The sequence below is a fragment of the Nothobranchius furzeri genome, chromosome 17, assembly GCF_043380555.1.
Source record: "Nothobranchius furzeri strain GRZ-AD chromosome 17, NfurGRZ-RIMD1, whole genome shotgun sequence".
Classification (NCBI taxonomy): Eukaryota; Metazoa; Chordata; class Actinopteri; order Cyprinodontiformes; family Nothobranchiidae; genus Nothobranchius; species Nothobranchius furzeri.
The window spans coordinates 38,133,568-38,154,940 of record NC_091757.1 but is presented as its reverse complement, the minus strand read 5'-3'; positions in this window follow the sequence as shown (position 1 = coordinate 38,154,940).

Below are 21,373 nucleotides of genomic sequence, written 5' to 3'. Positions count from 1 at the left end.
GAGGTAGCGGTCCAAGATGATGAGTGAGACGGAGGATGGTTTGAGGAGGTTGATTCGGAGAGGGAGCGTGAGCGTGGTGGAGAGCGGGTCGGCTGGCGGAGGTGAAACAGGAAATGAACCAGTGATCTTCTTCCAGAGAGAGCGAGATATCCGAGGATCCAGGAACCTGAGGTGAGTACCAAAAACACATGAGCGAGTAATCCAAAAATCCAAAACACGACAAATCTTTGAGCAAAGTTTAAGCGAAATCTCAAAGGGCAAGCGACTACCAGTTAGTGGCAATCATCCGGCGTCGTAGTCTGGTCACTCTCCTCCTTATAAAGCCGGCTCGCTGATGAGGAACATCTATAGCTCCCTCTCCTGCAATCAGAGCTCAAAGGTTGTGAATGAAGTGACGAGTACTCACCCTGGCTCATGACACTATGCCGTAATTGTTCTTATTGTAGGACTAAAAGCACATCTACAGAAGACCTCTGATGTTTGTTATATCTGAATGCTTTAGCAACCTTTTCCTTCTGCTAGCCACGTTCATAAAAACACTTTTAGGGTGACAAATTTAAGTGTGGTGAAAATCTCCAGTGATTGCAATGAATGCATTACCATCCTGCATGTTTGAGCTCCCTCTCAGCACAAACACACCTGGTTTGAAACAGCAGGCGATTAACAGGCTCCTGCAGAGCCCAGGGACATGCTATTCAGGTAATTCAACCGTTGAATCAGGTGCGTTAGAGCAGGAAATCATCTAAAACCTGCAGAGGAGTGGTCCATGAGGATCTGGACTCTTGGTCTCCACTGCCCTTAAGCGCAGCTACATGAGAGTTTGATTCAGAATTCTCTTTATCTTGACCAAAACCTCATTTAGCGGCTCCTGCATTGGTGCAACTCTGAACTATTAAGTGGCAGTGTGAAGTTTCCTGGCACTAGGGGGCAGTACATTAATTTCCTGGTAGTTTTACACCATATCGTGTGACTGTCACTGGTTTAAAAAAAACATTACAGTAAATGTTACCTGTGGAGCAGAAAGCATGCAAGCATCGGCGTGACTCCTCAGACTTTGATGGTCCTTCAGTTAATCCATCAAGTGAATGCAATGATGTAGTTTTCTGGTGCTGTTCTTTCCGGAGTCGGTACCAGATCTGCTCGGGGTCCTGCGCCTGCTGATGACGTTACGTTATGGCAAATCCACTCGGCTTTCACACATAAGTTTTAAAATGACATCAGCAGTTTTGTTAATAAATTCTTGTTTGTTACCACCTAAATGTTTTCTTCATAATTGTAATTTGTTAATAAAACACCATATTATCTTTGTTTTGTAAAGAATGTTAAGCTGCATAAAACCAACATCAGACTGCCAAAAAGACAAAAGTTCTTTTATGTGAAGCCACATTTGTTTGTATTAATGTGGAATGTGTCTGTATATTTCCATAGTTGTTATGTAAATTCATTCATTCATTCATTCATTGAAATGTTGCTTGGTGTCTTTTCAATAAGGTTCTTTTTTTGCCCCATTTCATCAGTATCAAGATCAGTTGATATCTTTGCTTTTATTTTATATTTCCTTTGGAAATTCAAATATAATTTCTCTGAAAAGTGTTGATTTTTGGACTACAAAACTACAACCGTTAAGACTACAACTGTAAATTCATTGTCAATGTGCTAACATAACTTTAAGAACGTGGTATCGTAACTTCCGTAAATCTTATGTTCAGCCAATCACCTACTGTGATGTATTTGGCGGGCGCAGGACCCCGAGCAGATCTGGTACCGACACTGGCTCTGCTCGGGGTCCTGCGCCTGCCGATGACGTCATCATACTATGACAATACCATTCGGCCAAATGTGTTTTGATTCTGTTCTTTCACAGTTTTTGGAAATAGTTTAACAGTTTTGTTAAATTAATGTTGTTAAATAAATTAGTTTGGTCATGTTTCTTACTACCTAAATGTTTTTGAACGTGGTAACGTAACTTTTCTGTAAGTCGTACGTTCAGCCAATCCTCTAGTGTGATGTCATCGACAGGCGCAGGACCCCGATCTAGCCAGAAGGAAACATAACGTCTAATATGACGTCGCTCAAAGACGCAAGACTCACGTACTTTAGACCGGATTTTTATGGTTATATTGAATGAAGCTGCCAATTTTTTTAAATAACCAGAAATCTTTTTATTCATTTTCAATAACGTTTTGATGGATATTTCCAGAGGTTAAAGGTAAAAATACACATTGTCACTTTAAAACCAACATTGTCAAACATACCAACAGAAACAACTTAAGCAGCAGACTGGAACCATTTTCTCTCACAATTTGTCCCTCGTGACCCCTTTTTGGTCACGAGTAAATGAGAGGTGAATGGAGTACACAGTATGCAGTGTACCTTCATTCAAATATCCTCCCCTGTTTGTTTCAGATGGGGCTCTGCTTGGCCTCCCTACTTGAGCCCAATGTGATCCAGATGACAGGGGCTTCCAAAGGTAGGGGCAGAAGGGGCCCGGGTCTCCACGGGTCAGCTGTAATTCACCACAAAGCCCAGAGAGCAGGGTCCCAACACACAGAAAACCAAACTGAACAGTGAACCTCAATTAAAGTCTTAAATATCACACAAAGTCCAGTTCAAAGGCAGCTGTGATGGCATGAAACTAACTTTAATCTGCTTAATGACGTCCTCTCGAGAGTCTTTGGTTTTGAAAACACACCGATGCTTAAGTTAACGGGGACATGGACACCACTGAGACGTTTGTGTGTGACAGACGAGGAAAAGAAAACACTGAACCAAACTTCCACAATTATCCAATTGTTTTACTATGTATTTGAATCCATTTATGTTTTTCCTTTAGTAAAACAAGGAACGTGACAGCATGGTGCATGTGTTTGCTCATGTGACGGTGTGTAACCGGATCCTCCGTCTCAGGCAGGAACAACAGCTCTCTCTGTGCCTCCAGTGGATTTTATTTTAGAAAGCTGTAAAATATGGAGAGGAAGGAAAAAGAAGAAAAACGTGTTTTCTCTCTGAGGTGCTGTAATCAGCAGCGCTTTGCCCCATGAAGAGTTTAAAATAGTAAATCTGCTCACAGACAGTTCAAGGGCTGAACAGGGCTTTTTTTTCTATCTAAAAGTGTGTGTTTGTGTTTCAGAGCCTCCCTGCTTGTACGCTTCGTCTTGTTGAGGTGATTTATTTTTAGGCTGCCCCTCTCGTTCACACCAGCTGTTGTTAAAAATATTTCACAAACCACAGCTCAATGATAACAGCAAAGTTTCTATGTCAAATCTGCAGAAACCAGTGCATTCAATGGTAAATTACTATATTTTTTAATTAAGATTTACATTTAAATAGTTGTACTTGAAAAATCTAAATATTATCTACACATTTCTGCAGGATTTCATTAAAAAATGTGAAACAGTGCGGGGGGAGAATCTTGCACATTAGCGATAGTTGATTGTACTTTAAATGACAGGTTGGCCATCTTTACCAACACTGACTCGAAGCTCACATCCAGCTCTATTATTCTGGGCCCCAGCAAGGCAGAGGTGGAATATGAGAGCAGTAAAGTTTGGGTCAGAGGTTGTGGGTCTTTAAACGCACAATAGAGGCTTTAACGCAGGAGCAGGAGGAGCTCAGGCAAAGTGTTTGCAGACTTTTAAAATACATTCTTTTAAATATCAAAGTATTACTTTCATAAACATTTTTAATAAGCTACATGTTTTTTTCACAATGCCATCACATCAAAATATCTGGTACAACTTTTATGTGCAATTAAGCCATATTTAAAGAAATCTGAACACATTATTTGTCAATGTTCTGTTTTTGTGCATTAAATGGTAAATGGCCTGTTTTTGATATAGCGCCTTCTAGAGTCCTAGAACTCCCCAAGGCGCTTTACAACCCATTCACCCATGCACACACATTCACTCCTTGGTGGTGATGAGCTACACTACAGCCACAGCTGCCCTGGGGCACACTGATGGAGGCGAGGCTGCTGAGCAGTGGTGCCAACAGTCCCTCGGACCACCACCAGCAGGCAAGGGGGGTTAAGCATCTTGCTCAAGGATACAACAGCAGCAATCTCTCCAAGATTGATCCTACAACCCTCTGATTACTGACAACCCACTCTACCTCCTGAGCTACTGCGAGCCATTACAGCTGATATCTCCTTCACTGTATGTGAAATGTATGAGGAGATCATACTTTGGCTCAGCAGTTTTAATAAAATCATATTGCAAAAACTCACACAGCTAGGTGATGCACATACCGAGGCTTCGTGCCGTGCAACACTGAGCATGTGTGCTCCTGACAACTACGGTGTCCAGTGAAGTCCACACATAACAAAATGCAAACGTCTTTTCAAATGATCTACAGGACATATTGTGTAAAACCGACTTCTGCCATGTGGGTCTCTACTGCCTCTATAAACCCTCCAAAAAAAAAGATTTCAACCTTTATTAGAAATAGTTATTTATTTAAAAAAAAAAATTTTTTTTTGGTTGTTTTATATCCCAACGGACAATGAGACAGAAATGAAAGAGAAATGGGGAGACACAAGGAAGAGGTAGAAGATGAAAAGAAAAAAATAGTTCCAAAAAACAAACAAAACTGGACGTAGAAGAACCACTTCTAGACCTGCAAAAAAGGAGAAAAAATAGGGATGCACAAAAATACATCACAACCAAAATATCACAGCATTAACCACATGAGTAACATAACAGTAACAGTTTTTGCTGAAAAGCACACAGTAATAATTCATTGTGTATTTAGTGCCAACCACAGCCTTAGGTTATGTGTCAAAAATTCCCAAGTCCATGTTTGTGAGAGCACCCTGTGAGCACCTGTGTGCATACATAGGGTGCAGCAAATTGAGAACAGACCGCTATTGTCCCCTCACCTGCTCCAATGTGGTGTTGATGCGTGTTGTAGAGTGTAGCGCAGGCATCGTCTGACCCACACTAGCTAGTGCCAGCACGCAACCCCATTTCCCCCCGGAAACCTCTAGACACTGGCACCCGAGGTGAGACTGAGTGAATAAATCCCCCCTCCAGGTGCTGTGCTCACTCCCAAGGCATTAAGTGTACATTTGTGTGGAATGTCGTTGGGGCAGGTGTTTAATGTGCAAATTAAAATTGGGGCGCAGGCCACCATGGGACTGTGGAGATGAGAAACATACCCACACCCCAAAGCCTATGTGCATGTTTGTGTGGTGATGTGAAAGAGCAGGAGCAAGAACATGTCTGAGGATGGGGAGTAAAGGCTGGGGGTCCTGAGCCTTCTAGAAAGCCAGATTTCCCGCTGGCCCCAATAGGCACCCGTTTCCAAAACCCATGCGGGACACGGAGACCCCAGCCCATCTAGCCAAGGGGCCAAAGCAGCAGCATTGCAGAACCCCATGGAGACCAAGGCCACCAACTCAGCCCCACTCCAGAGGAATATCTACTCCCACCCCCGCATTTGATCAACTTCCAGACTATGTAAGACACCCAGGTAGTTGGATCCTTCCTTTCAGAGATCCCCTCCTTCTTGATGGAATAAAAGTGTACCTGCCAATTCAGGAGGTACCAAGGCCCACCCAAGGCCCCCGATCCAGGGTCAGGCACCATCGCCTCCGCCCTTCTACCGGCAGAATACAAGCCAGGACCCAAACCCCAGGCCCAACCTGGATCCTCATCCGGGGACGACCGCCCCATATCCAAAGACAGTCAGCCCTCGCCTAGACCCACCCAGGGGTGATACAGCTATCAGGCAGCGACCCGTCACCCCCGTCAAAGATCTCCCATTGCCCCACACACAGCTACCAGAAGGACACACTCAAGGTCACCCAAGCATCACCAGGATGGGGCAGCAGCCCCCCCCCCCCCCCCCCCCCCCAGCAACAGACCCCCCCAGTGAACTCACCCTTAGGGCCCTGCTCTCTGTTTGGTCTGAGTAGTCTCCAGCAGTCAATGGGCAATCAGGCGGTGTACACACTGGACAGAGAGCCAGTCCATCGCAGGGCAACACAGTCACACAGGACAAACAATCATGCACACACACACACACACACACACACACACACACACACACACACACACACACACACACACACACACACACACACACACACACACACACACACACACACACACACACACACACACACACACACACACACACACCTAAGGACAATTTAGACATAGAACTATTATAACTTAAGAAAAACATCATTACATTTCTCATTTAGGTATTTTTCCATTAAATATGTTAGAAACAGGCATTCCTTTAGCGGTTTGACACACAATCTACTTGGTCAAACACCTCCCTCCTCCTGATCATTTCTCACTAACCATTAAAATGTTTAAAAACTGTTAAATATGATGCCTCCCGTTCCTTCAGAAACAGGATAAGTGGGAGAGGATGGTTTTGTTCTGCTGGCTGGTGAGTGATGGACAGTAATTAAAAGTTAGCTAATAACCTCTTCACATCTGACATTTCAACAGGGAGGTCCCAGACACCATTATCTACATATAGATTAAACAGTGTAATTGGTAGAGAGATAGGGTTAGGAGGATCGCCAAGGAAAGAGGAGGAAAAAAAGGCCAGGCCATCGCCAAACCATTAAGTAGAATATCTGAGTGACACTGTGATTTTGCTCCTATTGCTAATGCGACAGGAGAGGAGCTGAACTAAAATGCTAAATGAATGAAGCCTATCTCGGTGTGGTTATTACCGGGGCAAACACCTGGCCATGGAAAATAGCTTTAATTTCATAATAATTGCTGGATGGACGTGCCTCGTTAGAGACCCAATGTGATGGTGAGAGGAGGAGGAGGAGGACACAAGCAACTCTTCTCTGGATAAACGCGGTTAGTTGGTCTGCTTCAGGCTCTCACTTATCTGAAACTACAGACCGAGGAGAGGAAAATGGAGAGAGCAAGAATAAAAATATGTGTTAGGGATTTTTATTTCCTACAGTTTCACTTCTCATTAGTTTTACTCCACAAAAATATAAACCAAATTATCTTATTCTAAAGAAGGAACTCTTGATTTTTAGGCGTTGTCTATAATATGCTCCTAAAAACCAATCCAGCGGTGTTGAGTAAAAGTAGTAAATAACTGTTTATCAGATTTGCCCTGTGCTGCTTTTTTAGGTAAGGAACTATTTACTCTAATCAGTAAATATGTGTTTAGGTTGTAGGCAATTACTGGGAAGAGTCTTTGCTCATTTTAGATTGATGTGGGGGTTATTATTGTGCAGAGACCATTGGTGCAACTGGACAGCTCTGCAAGAGCATTCCTCCAGCCACTGACCCAGGTATAGTTCTCACACCTGGCTGTCCCTCGTTTGCCAGCCTGCTGTCCAACACTAAATCCTCCCAGATGCTTCAACTTGTCACTTTTATAGATAAAACAAGGAGCTGATCATCTGACAGCTTCTTTTGCACAAATATCATTGATCTCCCTTATTGAGGTAATAAAAGGAAACAGGCTAAAAGTTACCAACCATTGTGTTTGATGGGAAAAAAAAATCATTTTTAAAACATTAACTTTGGTGACAAAACCTTTACCTGCATCTGCCTTGACCCAGCTGGTTGAGCCTTAAACTGGGTCTCAGTCCAGAACTTCAATAAATAGTCAACAATAATCCTAATATGTCAAAACCCACATCCGATATTTAAGGATCCCTCCTACTTCATCAAATTACTTTTTCATCAGCTGCAAAAAGAACATAAGTCCTGTTAGCATGAATAAAGGATCACATGTTTACTGCAACAAAACAATCTTATTAAGCTCATTTATTAAGAGAATTTAGCCTTTGCAAAGTTAATTTCTTGTGTACAAACGGATTTGTGTGCCATACTATGTGTGTGTGTGTGTGTGTGTGTGTGTGTGTGTTAGTGTTAAAATATGACAATTGATATTTGAATTTATTTACATTTTTTGTTTAAATAAATGTTTAAGTAACATAATGCTCTTTGTCAAAAGCAGAAATTGACAAAGACAACAACAACAACAACAATAATAATAATAATAATAATAATAATAATAAAATAATAACAATATTTATTATTTTCTTCCCATGTTTAAATATCCAAAATAACCTATAAGTATATGTAAAATAATTCTCAATGTTTATAAAGTATGGCAAGGTAGTTTACCGAGTTTAATCAACAGTAGAACAAACGCGTCAGCTCTCTGCTTCACATTAGTTTTTGCTTCTGTTCTTTTTTTTTTTTTGCTTATAGTGGACAGAAAGAATCCATGTACAGCCCAACAGCATCCCAACCTGGTGATAAAATAATGTCAGCTTTTTACTGTTCAGTTAGTCTTAAAAAAGCATACAGACCTTTCTCATCTAAAGTAAATATTAAAAATGTGCATATATACACACACACACACACACACACACACACACACACACACACACATATATATATGTGTGTGTGTGTGTGTATGCATATGCATATTTTCTGATCAAATAAATATGCATATATATATAAAAATAAAAATAAATAAATAAATATATATATATATATATATATATATATATATATATACATATATATATATATATATATATATATATATATATATATATATATATATATATATATATTTAAATAGTCACGAATTGCTATAATTTATCATCACAGTTTCCTAAACGAGTAGTTTTGCCAGGTAATCCTGTAGCTAAAACCCACCAGAGCTGCTGGAGTGATGGGGCTGGTTTTCTCTCTGCTCCACTAGATGTCCCCGTTGCTTCAGTCTTGTGATTGGGGTGTATCTGAGTCATCTGTCCATGACTTGTCTCTCCAGACCTGAGATTCATCCATCATGTCCAGAGGTGCTTGTCTTTTCAAAAAATCTAACAAGAAAACATTTCTGTATTCCTTTTGCTTCATCTTTTCCATCCTCTCTGCTCATTCTTGGTTCTCTTTAGGCCTGTTCGCCTCGTTCCATGCGTCTGTCGTCGATAAAAGGATCACTTTACTGTTTATACAAGAGAACTGGTGTTGTTAACAGGTGTAGGGTAATGGGATACCTACAATGGCAGGCAAACACAGAGAGGGTCGCACCTCCCCTCCGTCTCACCAGCCATGCTCCTCTGATGGATGGCGCCCACCATTCATCTAAATTATGTCAGTGGCAATGAGCTATCAGTTCAATCTGGCCCAAATGAAGCACCGTGCTTGTTTCTGTTGACACTTCCTCAGCACTCACTTCTCCTGATTACTGTCAGGCTGTGTGGGAGAGAGCCCAGGCTGGGGTTCGACTCCACCGCTGCACCCGGTCCACGTGTGGATGGGGCCACTTTACATCAGGCGAATATTTTTGCTCATTGCTGCCGCACAAACACTGATGTGCTGCAAATGAAGCACTCAAGGTGGAAACGACTCCAGCTTTATCATAAAAAGAGGCTTAAGTGTAAAAGGTCAGCATCTATGTCTGAGTCGACCAAAGCAGAGTTAATGAGGAAAATCACTCCTGTCTGACAGAAAAGTTCAAATATGGGTTATTAGGACTGAGTAAACAGATTCCTCAACTCCTCTTTTTTAACCCAGTCCAGCCATGTTGGATCCCATGTTTGTCTTCACTCCCAGTCTTCTCCCCTCCTCCTCCTCCCCGTGTTTAATTCCTTTTTCTCCTGGCATCCCTTAGAAACCCTCCCAGCTGCAAAACAGATGTTAAACGTTCTTTCTTTTCATACTTAAAAAAAAAGTCTCAACTTTTAATATTTTCTTTCACCACAAGTTTGCTGCAACGTCAACATTCTGGCCGTTTTCCCAAGACGTTCTGGCATCGTAGGTGGGTCTGTATCCTCGTGTGCAGGAATCTCCTGTAAAGATTCTCCGTAGTCTAGGTCATCTGACAGTTGGGATTTTAATTCCTGCTCTGTGTGTTGAAACTGCCCTTAAAAAGAACCCCCACATGTTCTGCAAACCGACGAATAGGGACTTATAGTGTCAAACACTCTGAATTATCAGCAAGACTAGAAAGGTTTTAGTCTATTTAACATTGAAGGTCATGTACACAAAGCCTGGTTTTTGTAAAATCCTACCTCGCCCATCTGTGAAGAAAACTTGGGTCTACACTACCTCGGTTTCAGCAAACAAATCAAGTGCGTTGTGAATCTCATTCATAAGCACGCCACGCCTGTAGGTGGCTGTAGATCTCCAAGTCGCTGGGGACATTCTTTGGACGTGGAGTGATTAGGTGGCGGGCAATAACCGTCCTTAAAGTGGCGCTTCACCTGTGGTCTTCTAGAGCGGTCATTAAGCTGTAAAAACGGTGAAAAAGTGAGTGTGAACGCAAGTCACTAGAGCTCTTCTAGCAGGGCTGAGATGTTGCAAGAACTTAAACCAGTTTTTAACGCTCACAAGAAATTTCTGAAAATGGAGAATTTCCAAATCTCCACTTTGATCAATATTTTTCAAATAATTGCTTTTGGAGCCGTTTATCTTCACTTTGGTGAAAATGACAGGTTAAACCAAAATCTCTTTGTTTTGTGGGAAATCCAGCTAGTGTGTACAGGATCTTAAGCCTAATTTGTACTTTTCCGTCTGCGTCAGGACAAAAGCACGCAACGCCATTATCCGTCCTTGCGAGCCTGTTGGAGAGTCCTCACGAGGATGGATGGAATCGAGCTCTCTTTTCTAAACATCCGTCCGTCGAGATGGAAAAAGTAAGCTTGTGATTGGTCAGGAAGCCGCTGGCTGTCGTCTACAGCGCTGGCACTGCGCTCTCGAAAACTGAAAGAGAGCCGAGGATATCAAGCAGCAGACACGGAGAAGCTTGAAGAATACCTCGCGGAAAAACTCGAAAAACATGAACGTTTAATTCCCCCATTACTGGAGGGATGAAAGGATATGCAGCAAGTGTTTTATTTGTGAAAGGAAATGACAGGAAACGTGGGTTTAGAGGTGGCGAGCGCATGAAGAGGTGGAGGAGGACGAGGGAAAACTTTGTCCGTGTTAAATACAAAAAAACCCCACAATATAAACACATTATCTTGGACCGGATATGTGACAGGATACCACAGAACAGCGTTCTGTTGTCCTGGCGGGGAATTGCTTTGCAACACTCCCCAGGAGACGGAGAAGCATGAGGGCAAATCGTCTCCGTCCGTCCGTGCGTGTCTCTCCCTCGTGGAGCTGATGGAGAAGTATAACTTGGGCTTTAGTCTCTGTGGTGAGAGGAAATGTTTGATAACCCTTGGATCACTTACCAAATATAAACCCAAATAACCATAAGACTGCCCTTCTGGAAGATGCTTGTGCCATTTGAGGAAAAAACAAACAAACATCTATTGACGTATTTTACTTAACCAGTTGAGCTACGCCTCTCACAACTTCAACCCGAGTGGCTCTCATGTCACAACGCTCCCCCTACAGGCTGATGGGTGCGTCGCTTCATCGATCGCTCTTCTTACCCTGATACTTTTCTCTATGACTCATCACAGCATTGTTTCACAATCTTCATGGTCTCTGGCCAGTGGTGCCCCGGAAATATTTCATAGAGGGGCCCAGATGGGGCAGTGAAAAGTTTAGGGTGGCCCATCAAATTTAACATTTCAGTTATTTCAGTTATTTTGATTTCATCATTTATTTATTTATTTATTATTTTTTAGCATTTTAGAAAAGTTTCATTTACCAGTTGCTTTAACTTCTTTTTGAAAATGGTGAGCAGGAGCAACACGTGCCTTTTATTTAATTATGACTTACTTTAATTTAGTTACTAATTATTATTTATTGGGTTTTACTTTAACATCTTGATAAAATAAATAAATGAATGTATGGTCGTTAGACATTTTTGTTATCCGTCATTTTGACAGAGTAAGAAAAATGGTTAAGATCATTTTTTCCCCGCAGTTACTTACATTTTAATAATACTAACAAAAAATATTCAATATTATTTCGTTTTTGTTCATATTCATTCATATTTTATGAGTGCACTGGTAACATATCAACAAAACAATTAAAGCAGGAACTTTTTAGCTGCTGCGGAACAGTCACACACTTTCCTTCTGCTCCACCTAAACCTGAACTGTGCACCTGCTTGTGCGTAGTGGAACGTCACTAGTCAGGGCTTGCTGAATAGAAAACGAGGTTCTGGTCTTTTGCCCCTAACAGACTTATGTTTTTTTTTTAATGTCCTTGATTAATCTGTGCGCTGATGCCATAACAAAGACTGGAATAACAAGCGCTGCCTCACCCAAAGTTGTGAAAACAATGCTAACGGTGAATTAGAACCAAATAGTCAACTCTAAAAACATCTATGCTGGTTTTTCAGTTTCCAACAAATCAATATTACAGTGAAATGTGTGTGTGAATTGAACAATGAGTCAATCGTGAAGTTTTACTTCCTAAAATGGGTCATTCAGAGCAAGCTAAAAGCAAGCTGGTAAACAAGCCCACTTCCTCTGTGCCAGAGACATATTACCGTAATAAGTGTATTAAGTGCTCCTTACATCCAAGAGTGCTAACACCAGATATGGCAATGCATTTATCTACTCATTGGTTTACAGGACTCACCTTTGCTTATCATCTAGAATCTTCTGGTGCCAATTGTGCAACAGCCATGAAACTCACAGAACGATATTAAAGTGATTGCAGTAACCATATTTGACCACGGGATGTTGTTTTTACTTCATTACTACACATTGCACCTTTAATGACACACTTGAGAATCAATTAATGTTGGTTTGCTTTCAATTTTGAAACTATAAAGTAGAATGAGCCACACATAGAGCTTTAAGCTCTTATAATAAAATGTGCTATATTTTATACTCCAAAACCCCATTTTAAAGGCCCCATTTTACCCATGCATGACAGCAAGTTCACAAGCCTGGTAAAAAGCAAGTCCTTGCACAACATTTGCATCATTCCTTTGATGTCGGGACAATATCTGTCTTTTTAAAAACCCTACATCTGATGGGCTAGCGTGCCATCTCCTCAGAGAGAGGTACTTGACTGAAGTCACTGTGTAGACAGTACAAAGCAGACCAGATTGGTCCATATTCATGAAGGTGCAGTTATTACTGACATATTTTCTTATGGGAACAAATCACTAGTAGGGGTGTGGGGATGCTACAGTGTAGTTCCCAAGTCTCCGGAGGTTCGTCAGACTCAGCTGATCTGAGTTTCAAGTGGCTGAGTCTGGGATATTCCTGTGGGCGGGACATATTCTGGACTCTTCTGTAGGAAGTGTGACAAGGTGGGTCAAAAACAGCAGAGGTAAGGGAATGAGATATGTGGTGGAAAATGTAGAGGATACAAAAATCACAGAAGAAAGAGATTATTTAGAAGTTTTGGGTCTTTTCTGAATTTCAGAAGGTAATAATTTACTAAATATTCTGCCTAAATTAATCAGTTCTTAAATTTGTTTATTCAGCTGCACGATAAACTTTCACTTCCAGTCTACTGATGAATTTATTAAACTAGAAAACCATCTAAGGTCTGGTGAGGGAAGTCTGGGCCTCCCTGCTTAGGCTATTGCCAGGCTATTGCCCCCGCGACCCGACCCCGGATAAGCGGCCAAAAATGGATGGATGGATGGAAAATCATCTGGGAGGAGATTTATGTGAACAAAAAGGTTTATTTCACTCGTGTATTACAGAAACGTCTCATTTAAGCTTCAGGAGGAAATTACTTATCAGAATTTTTCACACACTTTAAAATTTTGACAATGTAAAAATAAATAAATAAATAAAAACATCAAAACTGACCTTAACTGCTGAACACTGACGTTTTCTTTCTGAACGACCAGTTTATTCTGAATAATTCAGACATCTTGTGTGAACCCAAGGATGAAGCATTCCACTGATGTTTTACTTGTGTTTGTTAACACTTCCTCTGCTAATGCTCTCCCACCTGCAGGATGACATTGAACATGCGGCAAATGGAGCACATGAGGGATTGGGGGCTAGCAACAAGTCAATAACCAAAACATAGCAGAACAGTGAAGGTTACAGAGGTGTTGTGTGCACGCAGACTGTGAAGTGCGAGTGCATTTGTGTGCTTGCACTAGAAAGGCTACTGTTACAAACTGAGGCATCCCTCCTCTGCCTGATTAGTGCTGATTTACACCACAACTAGGTAAAATAAGGCAGAGTGAACCTCCTAGCCCCTCCACCCCTCTCTCCCAGACATTTACACATACACATGCACACGCTGCCCATGCAATCCTCTCTTTCTCTCTTTTCTCCCCTTCTTTTCTTATCTCTCTCCTTCTCATTCTCCTGCCACGCACAGACAATGGGGCCCTGGAGAATACCGGCTTGTGCTGAATTATTCAAATCAGCAGTGGCAGCACGCCGGAGAGCAAAGGAGAGGCAAGGAGGTGGTGGAGAGGGAAGGAGAGCTGAAAAAGTGAGAGAACGCGGGATAATGTGAGGAGGATTTGGAGGGAAAGAAGCAGACAGAGACGGAGAATTGTAGCAGAGGTGAAACTCGTTGTCTCTGCATGCAAATAGGCCGTTGCTCTTCTTTCTCCCCTCTCATTCCCTCACCCATCTCGGTGGTCACCCCCCTGCCCTTCACCGCTTCATTAATACACCTCTGTACCCCGGCCCTCCCTCCTCCGTTCACTCCGAGTGAGGAAGAAGAGAGAAACAGACGAGTGGGGGAGGAGGTGATGGAGGTGGGGAGGTGAGGCTGAGCTCGACAGCAGCAGCACGCTGTTGGCAGGGGGGAGAATGCGCCGGTAATTAGCCAACACCAGTACAAACGAACAAAAAACCCAGGAAGGAGAGAGAGAAGAGTAGGGGAGGAAGAAAAGAGCAAAGCTCTGAAAACAAGCCTCCTGCCAGGCTGAACTCCCCAGAGGCAAGACCTGGACATGACGGTGTGCAGTCTGGGAACAAAGGAAAGAGAGGAGAGCTGGGAAAAGATGGGAGGCTGAAGAGTGGGCCCATGACAGCACCTGCAGAGACGGAGAATCCAAGTGTGTGTGTGTGTGTGTGTGTAGGCATGTAGGTATTATTTTCTTGTGATTGTGTTTACCACTCAGTAAAGGATGCCTTTAGGTGAACAGATACAAGATTCCTCATGAGAATGTGCCTCATACTGGAGATGTTACTTTAATTCCCTTTACATTCACCATAATCCTCTTTAGAGGCACCAGTAAACTGAAGCAGGCAGAGAACGTCCTTCGTCAGAATCTTCACCGGGGCTGCATGGAGGGAGATTTTTAGACACAAAGAACATTTATCACAATAAAACAACATTTTATTCTTAATGATACAAAACATCAGATAGAACATCTAGAAATAATGTGACATAAAAAAGGTCCTTCTTCATCTAACAGTTAAACTGAAGCGCAATGACGAGACTCTGACCCGTCCTTTCTAATGAAGTAGGAACTTCTACATTTTTGTGGTCTTTTTTTAGGCTCCTAAAAAGTGAGTGGAACTGTGTGTGTGTGTGTGTGTGTGTGTGTATGTGTGTGTGTGTGCATGTGTGTGTGTGTGTGTGTGTGTGTGTGTGTGTGAGTGTGTGAGTGTGTGTGTGTGTGTGTGTGTGTGTGTGTGTGTGTGTGTGAGAGACAGAGAGATAGAAAAGTTGACCCCAGAGTCCTTTGCTAGCCTCATTAGTGGGAGGACTTGGTTCATTAAATGACGTGACTGAGTGATGTGGGCTAAGCTAGATCACACACTGAGAGGGTGTCTGGATGTGTTTCTTTATCTTTCAAAAGAAATGAAGGAGAAATGGTGTAAACAACAGCACTGTAATTGTGATGCAGAACTACCGTAGTCCTTGTTCTATGAACATTTGTCATGCGCACTCTGACATTGTACATTTGAAATGTTGGCAAACTAAAATAAAATGTTAGCTGTGCATAGACGAATGGAAACCATCCTGATGAGTTCTGAACATTAAAGAAGTTCACAGAAAAACCTTTTTTTTTACGTGTTAGTTTTAAATATGATTGCTCACTCTAAGTTTAGCATGCAGGTTAAATATGAATCCTATGTCTTAGAATAGAAATGCTTAGATTAGTAAAGCCTGGCAGATCTACATCCCACTGAAAGTTAGCGTTCGTGGACTCAACCAAGGCTGTTGTTGGTTCAGCGTTCAGGAGAGAGCAGAGAATGCCTTGGCTAGTAGAAGTTAACTGTTAGCATTAGCAACTCCACAACACACAACTCAGGCTTGTGTTATCTGTAGCTGTTTTTACAGGACTGTAGCGTTTTCAAAACGGGATTTCCCGCTGCTCCCTGGGGAGGATAAAGGTCGTTTATAAGATCAGACCGTAGCGGTAATGTGGCGCAATCGTGGCAATTTTACAAAAGATTAGGTGATAGCGGCATAAAGGGGGTATGGGGGCGGTCTCTGCGCTGCCGCAGGCTTCCGTTTATCTCGGACATAACTTGCTTTTTATTGCGATTGAAGCCGTGATCGTTGTTTTTTTTTTTAACAAGCAGCTCCTAAAGGTGTCTGTCCCCATCAGTCCCTGTGCAGTCTCTGGTGATCTGAGCTTCAGCTCTAACAGAGAGGCTTGTGGAGCGCTGCAGCACTCCAATTTGCCATTTCAGCTGATTTTGTTCAAAAAGCAAACCTTATTGCTTGTGTTTACTTTCATTTTCAATAAATTTGCCAGCTGGAGCTCAGCAATAACTCCCCACGTCATCATGACATCTGCCTCTGTAGCGCCAGGGCGCATACGACAGACCATTACCGCAATATTACTACCAAGCGAGGCGGAACGAATGCCGCAATATTCCAGCAACGCCATGCCGGCATGGCGCGTTTATAAACATGCCATTGCGGTAATTTTACACTGATTTGCCGGCATGGTGTGTCTTGTAAAAAGGCCTTGTGGAGACAAAGCATCAACACTGCAAAGCAAACAGAGTCAGTGCTGTAAGCCAATCAGAGGAGAGATGTTCAAATCTCAGGAAATAAGACTCCAAATCCCGTCTTGTTCTGTTCCCCTCTGTGCTGACCCATTTCTACTTCCTGAAACAGGAGCACCAGAGCTTTTTTTCCCCGCAGAGATCGACTCAAGGCATTCATTTTTACTAAAGACCACTGCAAATGTGTAGAAATGGCTTCCTGAATGCCCAGGTTATTCCATCTTTCCTGATGGCACGGGCATATTCCAAGATGACAACACCAGGATTCATCAGGCTCAAATAGTGAAAGAGTGGTTCAGGGAGCATCATTTTCACACATGGAATGGTCACCACAGAGTCCAAACCTTAATTCCGTTGAGAATCTTTGGGATGTGCTGGAGAAGGCTTTGTGCAGCGGCCAGGCTCTACCATCATCTATGCAAGGTCTTGGTGAAACGTTAACGCAACACTGGATGGAAATAAATCTGACGTTGCAGAAGCTTATGGAAACAATGCCACGGAGAAGGTGTGCTGTAATCAAAGCTAAAGGCGGTCCAGCAGAATATTAGGGTGTGTGACCTTTTAGTTGGTGGTAAATTTTTTTTGATGGCCAGTGTATTTTACTCTGGTGTGTCAATTTGTTTAATTTTTAATCTGAATGATGTGAAATTAAAAAAAAAGCCTCAAATTGCTAGCCTAGTAAACTAGACCAAATTCTTGCTTTGTAAAGTTTGGTCTAGGAATGCTCCACTCAGTGTTGCCAGATCCAAAATCCCACAATATCGTACAGAGAGGCCTAAATTATCAATTTTCAGTACAAATTATCGTACATTATAAATTTGATAATAACGTTCTATAAACGACTTCTCACTCCAATATAATATAACAAAGAAGGTGTTTTATATTGCCCTGTTTAAATAAACATCTTTAAAACCAGTAATATAATGCCTATAAACGTGCAGAGTGTGTCAGCACCACTCCGACCTCCACGCACTGACACAACAAGCACATTTGCGCAGTCCTATTTATGCCATTTCTACATAGGTTAAACGCACGCGACAAAACATCACAGCAGTGGAAAAACGGACCCAATAAATGACACAGCAGCCTACTCACCTAGTTGCTGATCTCGATCTCCTCATCTGATTCACTGTCTGTCGCAGCAGAATGCCTTTAATCACCTGTACTAAGTGGTCTGTGCTTCTCATTGCAATGTTGTGCTCGGCTAAAAAGCCACATAGCTTGATTTCAGCATTTTTCACATCATTTTCAAACTTCTCTTTTTCATTAGTTTGCTGGAGACATCTAAGTATAGATGTCTGGTTTGGCGCAATGCATTTTACCCTTCCTTTGTGTTTAGCTCCCTTTGCATGATTCTAGAGAACAGGGATTTCTGATACCATCTGGATGTTGCAGCAACGACAGAAAGCCTTGGTTTCATTCCCCGTAACAGGTGCAAGCCATCCTTTGAAAATAGGGTCCAACTCCCACGCAGGACAAAAACTTGTGTCTGGTGTTGCTTTGCTTTACCTTCATCCGTCCCTTCTCTGGTTTTTCTTTTAAGATTAGAAGCCATTGTCTCGTCGCTCTGTCCTCCTAGCTTAGACTTAACTCGGCGCGCTCGCGGGCAAACAGCAAAAACTAGCGGGCCACTGCCACATTATATAACCTTACAGTTTCTCGCGAGAGTAGGCCCTATCGATGTGATTGGGCTATTTATTGTACAGATCCAGAGTCAGTTTTTGTAATAGACAAAATAGCATAAACCTGTAAGCACTGAGGTGAAATCTGACTTCAGAACAGTTTAAAATTATGTAATTGACTTGGGAAAGCCACAGCAAAAGATGGTGTTACTAGGTGCAATGTGAAATTATCGTACATTTGAGGATTTTTGAAACTATTGATCGTACATCGTACAGAGCCCAAAATTATGGTACAAATATGATAATTATCGTACATCTGGCAACACTGGCTCCACTGGAACCTCTGCAGCCCCAACAGCATTCTGGTTGGCCAATCACAGCTCTCTAGAGGGGTTTCAAACACATAAAGAGCTGTGATTGGTCCATAATGGTGGGCCAATCATAGTGCTCTATCTGCTTAGTGAACAAATCACAGAGCGTTATCCGCTTTGTGGGCCAATCAGGGCACTCTATATGCCTGGTGGGTGGGATGATGCAACAGAGTGAAACAAGAGTATGTCACATTCATTGTCCAGTGGAATGCGGAGATCATTTGAAAGACAACGATAGAACCCGCCCCACAACCGAGAGCCGTCAATGGAGCGTGGCCAGACTAAATAATACATTTATTTAGTCTGGCTTGCCAGGCTATCAAATTGCAGCAATCTCTTCAAACGTGTGTCTCTGTTTATTCTTCATATTTATTTTAGTATTAGAAAATGTAAACATGAGGAGCATAACCCATAATGTCAACTACTTGTTGCACTTTACATTCTTTTGTCAAATCTTGTTCATGTATCTGAAGTGTAGGGTTTGGTAAATTGAGTGCTTTAAGAGCTCAATATAAATATTACCTCTACTTATGACCAATAAGCTGTAATACTCTATCTAAATATAGAATATCACCCTGCCTGGTCTTTGTGTGTTTAATCAGAAGATTCTAGGATTCTTTATTTATCAGGGGATTGTACACACTTCGTTTTGATTCAGTAGACAGTCAGGTTTATAAAAGTAAGAATTTATTTGACCAACAATTAAAACATGACAAGTTAACTAAGCATTTACTGTGATGGATGGAACTATGATGTATGAACCTGTGTGTGAATGTGATGTTAGTCAGAACTTCCGTATCTAGGAGAGCTGAGTTCTGGGTGTAAAAGAATTTGGTTTGCGTTAAGCTATGAAGTTGATTCTTATCAAAAGCACATCAGACGCTATCTGTGTGTCTACTTCACCCGTTTTCAGAGACCCTGTTGGTGGATCCGAAGGTCAGAGAGATCGGATGACCTCTGGCACCGGAGGGCTGTAGAAGACCATGGCACCGACTCTTCAGTCCAGAGATGTCTCGGGTCACGACAGATGGATGGAACTGCGCGTCTGGGACTCTTAAGGAGTCTAAACAATATCAGCTCGTTCTGCAGGAACTGTTTGCTGTATCAGCTTCGCAGGTGCAAAAAGGTTTTGACGACGTGGTTAAAGAGGGGTTTGCTTCAGGTGGCCGGTCTGAAGCTTCTCTAGAACACCAGATGCTCTGATCTGGCGTAAAGGGTATTCATGTGTCATGGGATTTAACTTTACCTTACTTGTTCTTGTGTTAAGCTTGGTTTATGCTTGACGCATTCACTTTCCGCGCGGTGATGCGGCTCGCGGATGGAACGCGCTTCACAACTCGCAGCGTTTATGGTTTGTGCGACTCGTCTCTGCGGTGAGCCAATATTCTCCCAAACTGAACGGGGCAGCATGGAGCTCTACAGCATGCACCCAACACTACACCATAGTAGAAGTAGAAATCACTGTTTACAACATGGCATTCCAGCATTTTTAACAGCGTTCTCGTCTTTTCCGACAGTGCGAGCTATTTCTCTCCAAGAATTATTAACTACCTGTTGATCACGGTGATCTCTGAGAGCTGAATCATACAAATGTCTGTATTTACGAACCTCTGCCGTGCCGGTCCGCCATGTTTTTCCGCGTCCGACCGTCCGCGTGGTTAGAAATTTTCCGAGGTGCGCGTTGCGGAAATCTTGGGCCGTGCGGAGACGCGGTGGAGGGGCGTGGTTGTTAAAATGACGCAAAATGACGCAACTTTTCCGCGCGGAGCCGTGCGGACCTCGCGGACGCGTCAAGCATAAACCAACCTTAAGTTGCAAATGGTTGTGACTTTGTCAAGTAAACCTGCTGAAACATATATCATTGAACACAGATTAATGAAAGCATTTCATTATATCAATTATTATAAGTAGCAATAAACAAACATTTATTTGATGATTTTAAAATCTTCTTTCTTCTGTGAAGTGTAGCATCATGAAGGTTCTCTAATTTGTGGCAAAGGTCACATTTACCCAGCTGGGTCAAGCTGGGTCAGGCTGTAACTTTCAGTTCCACAGATTAACCCAGGAGCCCTGATGTCTGCTAAAGAACCATCGTTATCTGCTGCTGTTCTGTCCCAGAAGGACACTTCAAGGTCACGACAATAATTTAAATAATAATATTAATAAACTCTTTGACTTTATTACTGTTTATTATAATCATCATAAATAATCATTTGGTTCAGTATAAATGTATTTTAATTACTGAAATGAATTATTATGCTATGGGTATAATTATGATTATGGTTGATGATCAGTAATGTGTGTTCAGCAAATCAGAAGGTCCCACTTATCCATCTAACACAGAGAGTTTATCCAGAGTAAAGGGTAACTGCCATCATATGTTTTTTTGACTCAGGACCAAAGTTTTCTTGCTCTGAGTGGGCGTGTTCTGAGGACTTTGTAAAAACTAACTTTCAGCAGCTTTCACGCCAGCTCGTGAACCAACACCATCCTGAGGAGACGAGAACGGCCGCCCTGATCCTCTGCCAAGCTGTTCTGTCATGCCAATAAGAATAGCTACGAAT